This window comes from Balaenoptera ricei, chromosome 1, assembly GCF_028023285.1.
Source record: "Balaenoptera ricei isolate mBalRic1 chromosome 1, mBalRic1.hap2, whole genome shotgun sequence".
NCBI classification, from domain to species: Eukaryota; Metazoa; Chordata; class Mammalia; order Artiodactyla; family Balaenopteridae; genus Balaenoptera; species Balaenoptera ricei.
In genome coordinates, this window is record NC_082639.1 from 99116543 (window position 1) to 99130008 (window position 13466).

The window sequence follows — 13466 nt, forward strand, 5'->3', positions numbered from 1 at the left end:
AGAACCCCAAGCACAGGTAACATGAAGGAAAGTACACCAAGGAATATCATAATCAAATTATTTAAAACCAGTGATAAAGAGAAAACCTTCAAAACAAGCAGAGGGAAAAGACCATATTCTGTACAGATGAACAAGGATAAGAATTACAGCAGAATTCTCTTTGATAACAATACAATCCTGAAGACAGTGGAGTGATAGCTTTAGAGTACTGAGGAAAAAACTGTCAACCTAGAATTCTATACCTGGTGAAAATACCTTTCAAAACAAAGGCAAAATAGAGATTTTTCTCAAACATGCACAATCTGAAAGAACTTATCACCAGCAAACCTGCAGTACAGAAATACAAATTCCATTAGCTGTACAAGGAAGGGAAAATGAAGAGCACTAGAATGGTAACTATGTAGGTAAATTTGAAAGATTGTTTTTCTTATTCTTTAAATCTCTTTACAATTTTATAACAATGAATTGTGGGGTGTATAAAATATGTAGAAGTAAAATGTATGACAACAATAGCACAAAGGCTGAGAGAGAAGAAATGGAAGTAAGATTCTTATACTATCGTGAATCAGTATAATATATGAAAGAAGTACATGATACGTTAAAGTTATATACTGTAAGCCCTAAAGCAACTGCCAAGAAACAAAACAAAACAAAGGACATAAAAACGAAATCATAGCATGACTGGAGAGGTGCTGCACTGACAATAAGGTCAGTCATGGCGGTATGGACGCAGATGCTGCTCGGCATGTGGAACGTCAGAACTATGCAAGCCCTAGGCTTCAGCTCTCAATGGTCTCAGCCCCAAAGGGTCAGAGAATTTCCACCCTGGTGCGGATGCCATCCAGGAGACCCTTGGGGCCTTTGGAAAGAGAACAGGCTGAAGAGGAAGGATAACTCCAAGCACAGACTAGAGAACAATTGTCAACCTTGAAGAAACACCATGAAGATGAGATCACTCATCACATAAAGGAGATTTAGCCCCTGTGGAAAGATACTGAGCAGCACAAGCAAGGGATCAAGAAATTAATAAAATGTGATGATGATTAAGTATACACAGTTCCCCATAGAATGGCTACATATCATTGCCCACTTCTAGGTAGACATAGTTCTGGTTTCATTAATATCTATCTGTGTGCTGCCAATGGATTATAATAAATTGTTATCAGTGAAAAAAAATGGAATCATAAAAAATAATCCAAAACAAAGAAAAAGGGGAAAGGAGAGCAAAGAACAAATGATAGAAGAATAGTAAGATTGTTGATTGAAAACCAACAATCTCAATAACCACCTAAAATGTAAATGGTCTGAACAACCCAATTAAAGGCAAAGATTGTCATGTTGTATAAAAAAAGCAAGACCCAAATATATGCTGCCTACAAGAAGTCCACTTTAAATAGAAAGACAGAAATAGGGTAAATTGTTATAGAATACTCCTACCAAATGGAGCAGAATACATGTATTTTTTTGTTAGTGCACAAGAACATTCACTATGATAGACCATTAAAATGTCTCAGTAGGGCTTCCCTGGTGGTACTGTGGTTAAGAATCCACCTGCCAATGCAGGGGACATGGGTTCAAGCCCTGGTCCGGGAAGATCCTACATGCCGCAGAGCAACTAAGCCCGTGCACCACAACTACTGAGCCTGTGCTCTGGAGCCCGTGAGCCACAACTACTGAGCCCATGTGCCACAACTACTGGAGCCTGCATGCCTAGAGCCTGTGCTCCACAACAAGAGAAGCCACCACAATGAGAAGCCCACGCACCACAAAGAAGAGTAGCCATAACTAGAGAAAGCCCGTGCGCAGCAATGAAGACCCAACACAGCCAAAAATAAATAAATTAAATAAATAAATTTTTAAAAAATAATTTAAAATAATAAAATGTCTCAGTAAGTTTAAAAGGATTTATGTCATAGAAAGCATGTTCTCTGACTACAATGGAATTAAATTAGAAATTAATAACAGAAAGGTCTCTGGGGAATCCCCAAATATTCGGAAAAATAACACAGTTCTAAATAGTCCATGGATCAATAAAGAAATCAAAGAGGAAATTAGAAAATATTTGTATATGAATGAAAATGAAAACACAACATATCAATATTTGTGGGATACAGATAAAGCAGCACTTATAGGGAAATTTATAACATTAGAAGTCTACATTAAAAAAGAAAAAAAGGATTAAAGTCAATTAAGAAAGCAGAAATAAGTAAGCAGAGGAAAAGGAATTACAAAGATCAGAACAGAAATCAATGAAATGGAAAACAAAAACAATAGGGAAAAGTCAATGAAACCAGAAGCCAGTTCTTTAAGATCAATAAAATTGACAAACCTCTAACCAGAATAATTAGGAATAAAATAGAAAAGACACAAATGGCCAATATCAGGAAGGAGAGGTGCCATCACTACAGATTGCACAGTTATTAAAGGGAATATTGTAAATAATTTTATATCAGTAAATTTAAGAACATATGAAATGAACAAATTCCTTGAAAGACACAAATTAGCAAAGCTCACTCAAGAAGAAATAGGTAATCTGAATAGCCCCGCACATATTAAAGAAATTGACTTCTTAGTTTAAAACTTTCCCACAGAAGAAACTCCAGGCGCAGATGGTTTCATTAATGAATCCTACAAACATTCAAAGAAACAAAATACTAATTCTACAGAAACTTCTCCAGAATACTGAAGAAATTGGATCACTTCCCAACTCATTCTATAAGGCCAAGCAGTAACATGACAAAGAAAGATACAAACCAACTTCCCTCATGAACAAACATGCCAAAAAATCTTAACAACATTTTAACAAATCAAATCCAATAATATATAAAAAGATTATACATAATGACCAACTTGGGTTTATCTCAGGAATTCAAGGTTGGTTTGACATTTGAAAACCAACCAATGTAATTCACCATATTAACAATTCAAAAAAGAAAAACTATATGATCATGTCAATATTCCCAGGTGATACAGTTCTGGAGATGAGAGAAGTGATTCCATCAGTGAAAGAATTTCCTGATCAACATCATTGAAGATTACTCAAAATTTTCAAAGGCTTATGAGCCCAAGTTTGTTACTACATTATCATATTTACTGAATATATTTTCTGGAAAGTAACTTTAATACAGTTTACTCTCAAGGGAAAAAAAAACAGATTTTTGAAATGTGGCTATTGTAATTATCCATCAAATCCAATGTCTGAGACAACTGGTAAAATGTCAAAGCATTTGGCTTTGAGGAAAATAAATGCAGATCTTTAGTGAAAATAATAGATTCAAAAAAAAAGCATTTGACAAAATCGAACATACATTTCAGATAAAAACTCAGCAAACCAGAAATAGAAGGGAACTTCCTTGACCTGATAGTGGACATCAAAGAAAAAACCTACAGTTTATATCAAATTTAATCATAAAAGACTAAACACTTTCCCCTAAGATTAGGAATAGGGCATTAATATCCACTTTTACCACTTTTCTATTCAAATATTATATTGGAGGTATTAGCCAGTGCAGTAAAGCAAGAAAAAGAAATAAAGGTATTCAGATTAGAAAGGGAGGAGTAAAACTGTCTTTGCAGAAAATATAATTGTCTAAGTAGAAAATCTAATGGAATCTATTTTTCTTAAAAAAGCTACCAGAACTAATAAGTGAATTTATCAAGGTTACAGAAGAGATCAATTGTCTTTTTACTAGCAATGGAAATAGTAATAAACAGTACCATTTATAATAGCATCAACAATATGAAATACTTAAGGATAAAGCTGACAAAAAATGCACAAGACTTATACACTGAAAACGACAAAACATTGCTGAGAGAAGTTGAAAAAGGCCTAAATAAACGGAGAGACATACTGTTTTCATGAATCAGAAGACAATGCTGCTAAGATGCCAGTTCTCCCCAAATTGATCAATAGATTTAATGCAATCCCAATCAAAATCTCAACAGGCTTTTTTGTAAAAAGTGATAATTCTAAAATTTTTACAGAAATACAAAGAAACTAACATAGTCAAAACAACTTTGAATGGTAAGAGAAAAACTGGACAATGTCACTACCTGACTTTAAGATTTCTTATAAAACTACATTAATTAAGACAGAGTGGTACTGGCATAAAAATAAGCAGATCAATGGAACAGAATAGAAAGTCTAGAAATAGACCCTTGAATATGTAATCAGGTGATTCTGACAAAGGTGCAAAAGCAATTCAATAAAGAAAGTATAGTCTTTTCAACAAATGGTTCTGGAGCAATTGGATATCCATCCACATGCAAAAACTAAAATTTGATCCATACCTCATACCATATATATAAATTATCTCAAGATATATTGTACATCTAAATGTAAAACCTACAACTATAAAATCTGTAGAAAAAACATAGGATAATATCTTTTTGTGACCTCAGGCTAGGCAAAGATTTCTTAGTATGATGTCAAAAGTACCATCCATAAAGAACAAATTGATAAGTTGGAACATTATCAAAATTAGAAACTTCTGCTCTTTGAAAGACACTATTAAGAGAATGGAAAGAAAGTCATTGACTAGAAAAATATATTTTCAAATCACATATCTCATAAAGGACTGACATCCTAAATATACAACGAACTCTCAAAACTCTATAGTAAGAAAACAACCCAATAAAAATGGGGAAAATTGGGCTTCCCTGGTGGCGCAGTGGTTAAGAATCTGCCTGCCAATGCGGAGAACACAGGTTCGAGCCCTGGTCCAGGAAGATCCCACGTGCTGCAGAGCAACTAAGCCCGCGCACCCCAACTACTGAAGCCCGTGCGCCTAGAGCCCATGCTCTGCAACAAGAGAAGCCACCGCAATGAGAAGCACACGCACCGCAACGAAGAGTAGCCCCCGCTCGCCGCAACTAGAGAAAGCCCACATGCAGCAACGAAGACCCAACACAGCCAAAAATAAATAAATAATAATAAAAAAAAAAAAATGGGGAAAATGTTCTACAAGATACTTCAAAAAAGAAGACATACAAGAGGCAAATAAGTGATTGGAAAGATACTCAACATTGTTAGTCATTAGGAAAATGTAAATTAAAGCCACAATGAGATATCACTACACACCTATTAGAAGGGCTAAAATTAAAATGACTTTCCATATTAAGTGTTGATGAGCAAGTGGAGCAACTGGAACTGCTCATAGGAGTATAAATGGTACAACCGATTTGAAAAATAGTTTGGTAGTTTCCTTAAGAGTTAAATATACACTTACCTACCATATGATTCAGCCATTCTACTTCTAGGTATTTATCCCAAAGAAATATAAGTACACGTCTATGCAAAAATTGTAAAATAATGTTCAATGTGTAATAGCAAAAAACTAGAAATTACCCTAATATCTACCAACAAGTGAATGGATGAATAAACTGTGGTATATCCATACAATACCACTCAGCCATAAAAAGAATGAACTATCAACACGTGCAACAATATGAATGAATCTCAAAATAATTATGTTGAATGAAAAAAAAACAGGTTAAAAAAAAGAGAGAAAACCAGGTGGAAACGGGGTCCTGAAACAAGTATGGGAATTAAAGACTCTGGGGGGACCCAGTCTAAGGGACCCTCTCACACTTTTGTGAGTTGTATTTTTAGGAGCTCCACCAGATTCTTACAGTGATTATCGGCGAAAAATCTTCTCATGCTTCCAGCAGGGGGAGGAAAAAAGTAACTGTTTTGAAATACCCCAGACCATTCTGGGGTTTTGTCTGCTTTTTGGTTTTGGGTTTTGTTGTTTTTTTCTTCCAGTTTTATTGAGATATAATTGACATACAGCACCATATAAGTTTAAGGTGTACAGCATAATGATCTGACTTACATACATCATGAAATGATTACCACAATAAGGTTAATGAACATCCGTCATCTCATATAGACAGAAAATTAAAGAAATAGAGAAAAAAATTTTTTCCTGGTGATGAGAACTCTTATTATTTACACTCTTAACAACTTTCATATATAACACACAGCAGTGTTAATTTATCCTGTTGTAGATTACATCCCTACTATCTATCTTATAACTGGAAGCTTGTACCTTTTGACCACCTTCATCCAATTCCCTCCACCATATACCTCTGGTAACCACAATTCTGATCTCTTTTTCTAGGAGTTTGCTTGTTTGTTTGTTTTTGAAGTATAATTGACCTACAACACTCTATTAGTTCCTGGTGCACAACGTAGTGATTAGATGTTTCTGTATGTTAGAAACTGATCATCACAATAAGTCTAGTTACCATCTGTCACCATACAAAATATTGCATAATTATTGACTGTGTTCCCAACACTGTACATTTCATACCCACACTTGTTTATTTTGTAACTGAAAGTTAGTACCTCTTAATCTCCCTATTTCTCTCATTCCCCCACTCCTCTCCCCTCAGGCAACCACCCATTTGCTCTCTGTACCTATGATTCTGTTTCTGTTTTCTTATGTTTGTTCATTAGTTTTGATTTTAGATTTCACATATAAGTGATATCATACAATATTTGGCTACTGTAAATAATGCTGCAATGAATATAAGGATGCACATGTTTTTTTGAATTAGTGTTTTTGTCTTTTTTGGATAAATACCTACGAATGGAATTGTTAGATTGTATGGTAGTTCTAGTTTTAGTTTTTTTGAGAAAACTCCATACTGTTTTCCATAGTGGCTGCACCAATTTACATTCCCAACAACAGTGTACAAGGGTTCTCTTTTCGCCACATCCTCACCAACATTTGTTATTTGTGGTCTTTTTGATGACAGCCATTCTGGTGGGTGTGAGGTGATATCTCATTGTGGTTTGATTTGCATTTGTCTGATGATTAATGATGTTGAGCATCTTTTCATGAGCCTGTTGGGCATCTATATGTCTCCTTTGGGAAAATGTCTCTTCAGGTCTTCTGCCCATTTTTTTAATCAGGTTGTTTGTTTTTTTTTATTTTGAGTTGTATGAGCTGTTTATATATACTGGGTATTAACCCCTTATTAGTCATATCATTTGTAAATATTTTCTCCCATTCCGTAGGTTGTCTTTTAGTTTTGTCAATGGTTTCCTTTGCTGTGCAAAAACTTTTAAGTTTAATTAGGTCCCACTTGGTTTTTTTGTTTTTGTTTCCTTTGCCTTAGGAGACAGATCCAAAATAATACTGCTACATTTTATGTCAAAGAGTGTTCTGCCTATGCTTTCTTCTAAGAGCTTTACAGTTTCCAGTCTTATATTTAGGTGCTGAATTCTTTTAGCTTTTGCTTATCTGTAAAACTTGTTCGCTCCTTCAAATCTGAATAATAGCCTTGCCAGGTAGAATATTCTTGGTTGTAGGTTTTCCCTTTCATCCCTTTAAATGTATCGTGCCACTCCCTTCTGGTCTGCAGAGCAATATGCTCTAGGGGTGTCCCCTATATGAGCTGCGTGGCCCCTTCTGTTGTGATGGACTGACTGCTATAGGTGTGCTTGTAGGCATGGCTGGATCCTGACCCAGTTGATTGTCAGGTCTTGCCTAGTGCAGAGGTTTCCAGCTGCTGATGGGCAGGGCTCGGTCCTAGCCCAGCTAGCTGTATGGCCTGGGGAGTCCCAGTCCTGGTGCTGGCCCACTGGGTGGCAGGGCCAGGTCACAAGGTGGCTGGCTGTAGAGGCCCAGGGGGTCCCGAGGCCAGGGCCGGACCACTGGTGGGTGGGCCCAGGTCCCAGGATCTCTGACTGCAGGGGCCTTGGGGGGGTTCCTGAAGTTGGTATGGACCTGCTGGTATGGACCTGCTGGTGGTATGGACCCAGGAGGTCCCAGGGCTGGTGTTCACCCACTGGTGGGTGAGGCTGGGTCTCAGAGCTAGTGTCAGCCCCCTGGTGGGCAGGGCCAGATTCCAAGAGGTGGCTGCAAAGTCCCAGGGGTCCCAGGGCTAGTGCCAGCCCACTGGTGGGTGGGACCATGTCCTGGGTCCGCTGGTAGGTGTGGCTGGGTCCTGGGATGGCTGCAGGCTCAAGGTGGTCTAGGGCAGCCTGCCTGCTTGTGGGCGGGACTGTGTCCCCACCCAGCTAGCTGATTGTCCCATTTCCCAGGACTAAAGCCAACAGGCTGATGGGTGGGGCCAGGTCCCTGCATTAATAAGCTAGAGGGAGGGGACTCCCCTGGTGGCACAGTAGTTAAGAATCCACCTGCCAATGCAGGGGACACAATTCGAGCCCTGGTCCGGGAAGATCCCACATGCTGCAGAGCAACTAAGCCCATGCGCCACAACTACTGAGCCTGTGCTCTAGAGTCCGTGAGCCACAACTACTGAGCCCGCATGCCACAACTACTGAAGCCCGCGTGCCTAGAGCCCATGCTCTGCAACAAGAGAAGCCACTGCAATGAGAAGCCCGTGCACTGAAATGAAGAGTAGCCCCCACTCACCGCAATTAGGGAAAGCCCACACACAGCAACAGAAGACCCAACGCAGCCAAAAAATAAATATAATTAATCAATTTAAAAAAAACAAAAACAAAATCTTAGAGGGAGGATTCCAAAATGGTGCTTGCCAGCTCCAGTGTCCTCATAATAGAATGAGCTCCCAAAAATGGCTGCTACCAGTATCTATGTCCCCATAGTCAGCTCCAGTTCCCTCCTGCCTCTTCAGGAGGCTTTCCAAGATCAGCAAGTGTGTCTGACCCTTCTTTCAAATTACTGCTTCTGCCCTTGGTCTTGGAGTATGTGAGACATTGTGTGTGCTCTTTAAGAGAGAATTCTGTTTCCTACAGCCCCCTGGCTTCCCCAAAATCAAGCCCCACTGGCCCTCAAACCCAAATGTTCTGGGGTTCATCTTTCCGGTGCAGGACTCCCCAGGTTGGGGAGCCTGATATGGTGTTTAGACCCCTCATTCCTTAGAGAGAACCTCTGCAATTGTGATTATCTTCCTACTTGTGGATCACCTACCTGGGGGTGTGGGTCTTGACTATACTGTGTCTCTGCCCCTCCTACATCTCATTGTGGTTCCTTCTTTATATTTTTAGTTGCAGAAGATCTTTTCTGCTAGTCTTCAGGTCATTCTCATTGACAGTTGCTCTGTAAATAGTTGTAATTTTGGTGTGCCCATGGGAGGAGGTGAGCTCAGGGTCTTCCTACTTTACCATCTTGACCTCACACTTAAGAGCATTTTTAACAAGGCCTGCCCTCAGGAGAAAACTATTTCACTTGAGCCTAAACACTGGTGTTTTTCAGAGCCTAACTGAACAGGGGAAAGGGAAATATGCAACTCCAATACACTCTAGTCTTCCATATGGAAAAAGAGGAATACCCAACTCTAGCCCACTCTATTCATTTTTTCCCTTGTAACTGGGTGGGTTGGGGAGTGGGGTGGTCTGAGAAGCACTTGGGAAGTTCATAGTTCAGAAGAATAGGCTCATTAAAAAAACTGAGACCTAATCAAGGGCTATAGAATGCTTCCTCCCCTGCCACATCTTACCACCACATTGCTAAAAGTCTATTTACTGAAGTTCCTTTTACCCAGTACATAATGTTCAGCTATCAAGAAAAAATTACAAGGCACTCTAAAGGGTAAAAAAGCAGTTTGAAGAGACAGGGCAAGCATCAAAAACAGACTCAAATATGGCAGATATGTTGGGAATATCAGACCAGGAATTTAAAACAACTATGACTAAGTACTAAGCACTCTAATGGACAAAATAGACAGCATGCAAGAACAGACAATGTAATGTAAGCAGAGAGCTGGAAATTCTAAGACAGAATCAAAGAGAAATATTAGAGATCAAAGACACTGTGACAGAAATAAAGAATGCCTTTGATGAGCACATTTAGTAGATGGCATACAACTGAGGAAAGAATCTCTGAACTTGAGGATATCTCAATAGAAATTTCCAAAACTGAAAAGCAAAGAGAAAAAAAGATGGAGAATAAAACAGAAAAGAATATCCAAGAAATGTGGGACAACTACAAGAAGTGTAACATACATGTAAGAGGAACACCAGAAAGAGGGAAAGGAACAGAATACTTGAAGCAATAATAACTGAGAATTTCCCCAAATTAATATCAGATACCAAGCCACAGATCCAAGAAGCTCAGAGAACACCAAGCAGTATAAATATAAATATATCTATACAGGCATATCTAGGAGATATTGAGGGTTTGGTTCCAGACCACCTCAATAAAACAAATATTTCAACAAAGTGAGTCGCATGAATGTTTTGGTTTCCTAGGACATATAAAAGTTATGTTTATACTATACTGTAGTCTATTAAGTGTGCAATAACATTAGGTCTAAAAAAACAATGTACATACCTTAATTTAAAAATAATTTATTGCTAAAAAAATGCTAACCATCATCTGATAATGCAGGGTTGCCATAAACCTTCAATTTGTAAAAAAGAATTATAATTGATATGCTAAAGAGAGAAAAAGGGTTCACGTAAAATGCTCAATTAAAACCATAAAAGGCAGAAAAAGAATGAAAGACAAAAACAGGAACAACGAACAAGGGCAATGAATAGAAAACAGAAACAAATATGGTAGATATCAATCCAACCATGTCAGTAATCATTTTAAAGTCAATGGTCTAAATATGCCAATTAAAAGACAGAGACTGTAAGAGTGGATCAAAAAACAAAATGCAACCTGTATGTTGTCTACACAAAACCCATTTTAAATATAAAGAAACATACAGATCAAAAGTAAATGAACAGAGAAAGATATATCATGCTAATATTAATCAAAAGAAAGCAGGAGTGGGGACTTCCCTGGTGGTCCAGTGGGTAAGGCTCTGTGCTCCCAATGCAGGGGGCCCAGGTTTGATCGCTGGTTGGGGAACTAGATCCCCAATGCATGCTGCAACTAAAGAATTTACATGCCACAACTGAGTCCTCATGCCGCAACTAAAGATCCCACATGCCGCAGTGAAGATCCCTCATACCACAACTAAAGATCCAGCATGAGCCAAAAATAAATAAATAAATAATAAATAACTTTAAAAAAGAAAAAGAAAGCAGGAGTACTATGTTACACATGGGGAATTAACATAATATTGCAAGTCAAGTATACTTCAATAAAAAGCTTTTAAAATAAAAAAAGGAAAGGAGTAGCTATATTAATTTCAGACAAAGCAGACTTCAAAGTAAGGAAAATTATCAGGGATAAAGAGGGGTATTACACAATGATAAAGGAGTCGATTTTCCAAGAAGACTTATCAATCTTTAATGTGTATACCTAACAAGAGAGCATCAAAATACATGAGGGAAAAATGGATAGAACAGCAAAGAGAAATACATGGATCCACCATTACAGTTGAAGACTTCAACACCCCTCTATCAGAAATGGCCAAATCTAGCAGGCAGAAAATCAGTAAGAACATAATTGAACTCAACAGCACTATCGATTAACTGGTTGCATTTGACATCTACTGACCACTTCATCCAACAACAGCAGAATACATATTCTTCTCAAGCTCACATGAAACATTCACCAAGACAGACCACATCCTGGGCCAGAAAACACACCTTGACAAATTTAAAGGAATAGAAATCATACAATGTCTGTTCGCAGACCACAGTGGAATTAATCCAAAAATCAGGGACTTCCCTGGTCGTCCAGTGGGTAAGACTCTGCACTTCCAATGCAGGGGGCCCAGGTTCAATCCCTGGTCAGGGAACTAGATCCCACGTGCATGCCGCAACTAAAGAGCCTGCATGCTGCAACAAAGATCCGCGTGCCACAAGGAAGATCCCACATGCCGCAGCGAAGATCCCACGTGCTGCAACTAAGAACCAGCACAGCCAAACAAATACATAAATAAACATTTTTTTTAAAAATCCAGAAATCAATGACAGAAAGATAGCTGGAAAATCCCCAAATACTTGGAGATTAAACAACACACTTCTAAACAGTTGGGTCAAGGGAGAAATCACAAGACAAAATTTTAAAATATTTTAAACTAAATAAAAGTGAAAATACAACTTATCAAATTTTATGAAATGCAGCAAAAACAATCCTTAGAGGGAAAGTTATAACACTGAATGCACATATTAGAAAAAAAAATCTAAAATTAATAATGTAAGCTTCCACCTTAGGGAGCTAGAAAAAGAAGAGCAAATCAACTATAAGTAAGCAGAAGAAAAGAAATAATAAAAATTAGAGCAGAAATCAATGAAAATGGGACTTCCCTGGTGGTCCAGTGGGTAAGGCTCCACACTCCCAATGCAGAGGGCATGGGTTTGATCCCTGGTTGGGGATCCCACATGCATGCCACACTAAGAGTTCGCATGCCGCAACTAAATATGCCACAACGAAGATCCCGCATGCCACAACTAAGACCCAACACAGCCAAAATAAATAAATAAATAAATATGTTTTAAAAAAAGAATTTATTTTTAAAAAGAAAGAAATCAATGAAATTGAAAACAGGAAATCAATATAGAAAATCATACGATGAGGTATCACCTCTCTCCAGTCAGAACAGCCATCATCAAAAAGTCTACAAGTAATAAATGCTGGAGAGGGTGTGGAGAAAAAGAAACCCTCCTACACTGTTGGTGGGAATGTAAATTGGTACAGCCACTGTGGAGAACAGGATGGAGGTTCCTTAAAAAACTAAAACTAGGGTTACCATATGCTCCTGCAATCCCACTCCTGGGCATACATCCAGAGAAAACTCTAATTCGAAAAGAAACATGCACCCCACTGTTTATAGCAGCATTATTTACAACAGCCAAGACATGGAAGCAACCTAAATGTCCATCAACAGCTGAATGGATAAAGACAATATTGTACATATATGAAATGGAATACTACTCAGCCATAAAAAAGAATGAAATAATACCATTTGCAGCAACATGGATGGACCTACAGATTACCATACTAAATGAAGTAAGCCAGACAGAGAAAGACAAATAAAGACAAATAGCGTATGATATTGCTTATACGTGGAATCTAAAAAAAAAAAAAAAAAAGATACAAACGAACTTATTTACAAAACAGAAACAGACTCACAGACATAGAAAACAAAATTATGGTTACCAAAGGGGAAAGGGGGGGGAGGGAGATAAATTAGGAGTTTGGGATTAACATATATACACTATTGTATAGAAAATAGATGACCAACAAGGACCTACTGTATAGCACAGGGAACCATACTCAATATTTTGCAGTAACTTATACGGGAAAAGAATCTGAAAATTCAGATATATATATATATCTGAATTACTATGTAAAAAGTGAAAATCCCTCTACCACCATATCCCCCATTCCATACCCCTTCTTATTTTTTAAAATATTTATTTATTTATTTTGGCTGTGCCAGGTCTTAGTTGTGGCATGCGAACTCTTAGTTGAGGCATGCATGCAGGATCTAGTTCCCCAGCCAGGGATCGAACCCGGATCCCCTGCACTGAGAGCGCAGAGTCTTACCCACTGGACCACCAGGGAAGTCCCTCCATACTCCTTCTTAGAGTTAAGCATAATTACTTATTTCCTTCCAGATACTGTTAT

At 38.0% G+C, this 13466-nt stretch overlaps 1 protein-coding gene and 1 non-coding gene across 2 annotated transcripts in view; one reads left to right on the forward strand and one right to left on the reverse strand.

Moving 5' to 3' along the window:
- ST7L (suppression of tumorigenicity 7 like) overlaps positions 1 to 13466 on the reverse strand; it is a 144262-nt gene that overhangs the window by 20780 nt on the left and 110016 nt on the right. The gene's annotated exons all lie outside the window — the stretch shown is intronic.
- Positions 11559 to 11631, forward strand: TRNAG-UCC (transfer RNA glycine (anticodon UCC)). Its single transcript has one exon. It is a non-coding gene; the product is annotated as a tRNA-Gly (tRNA).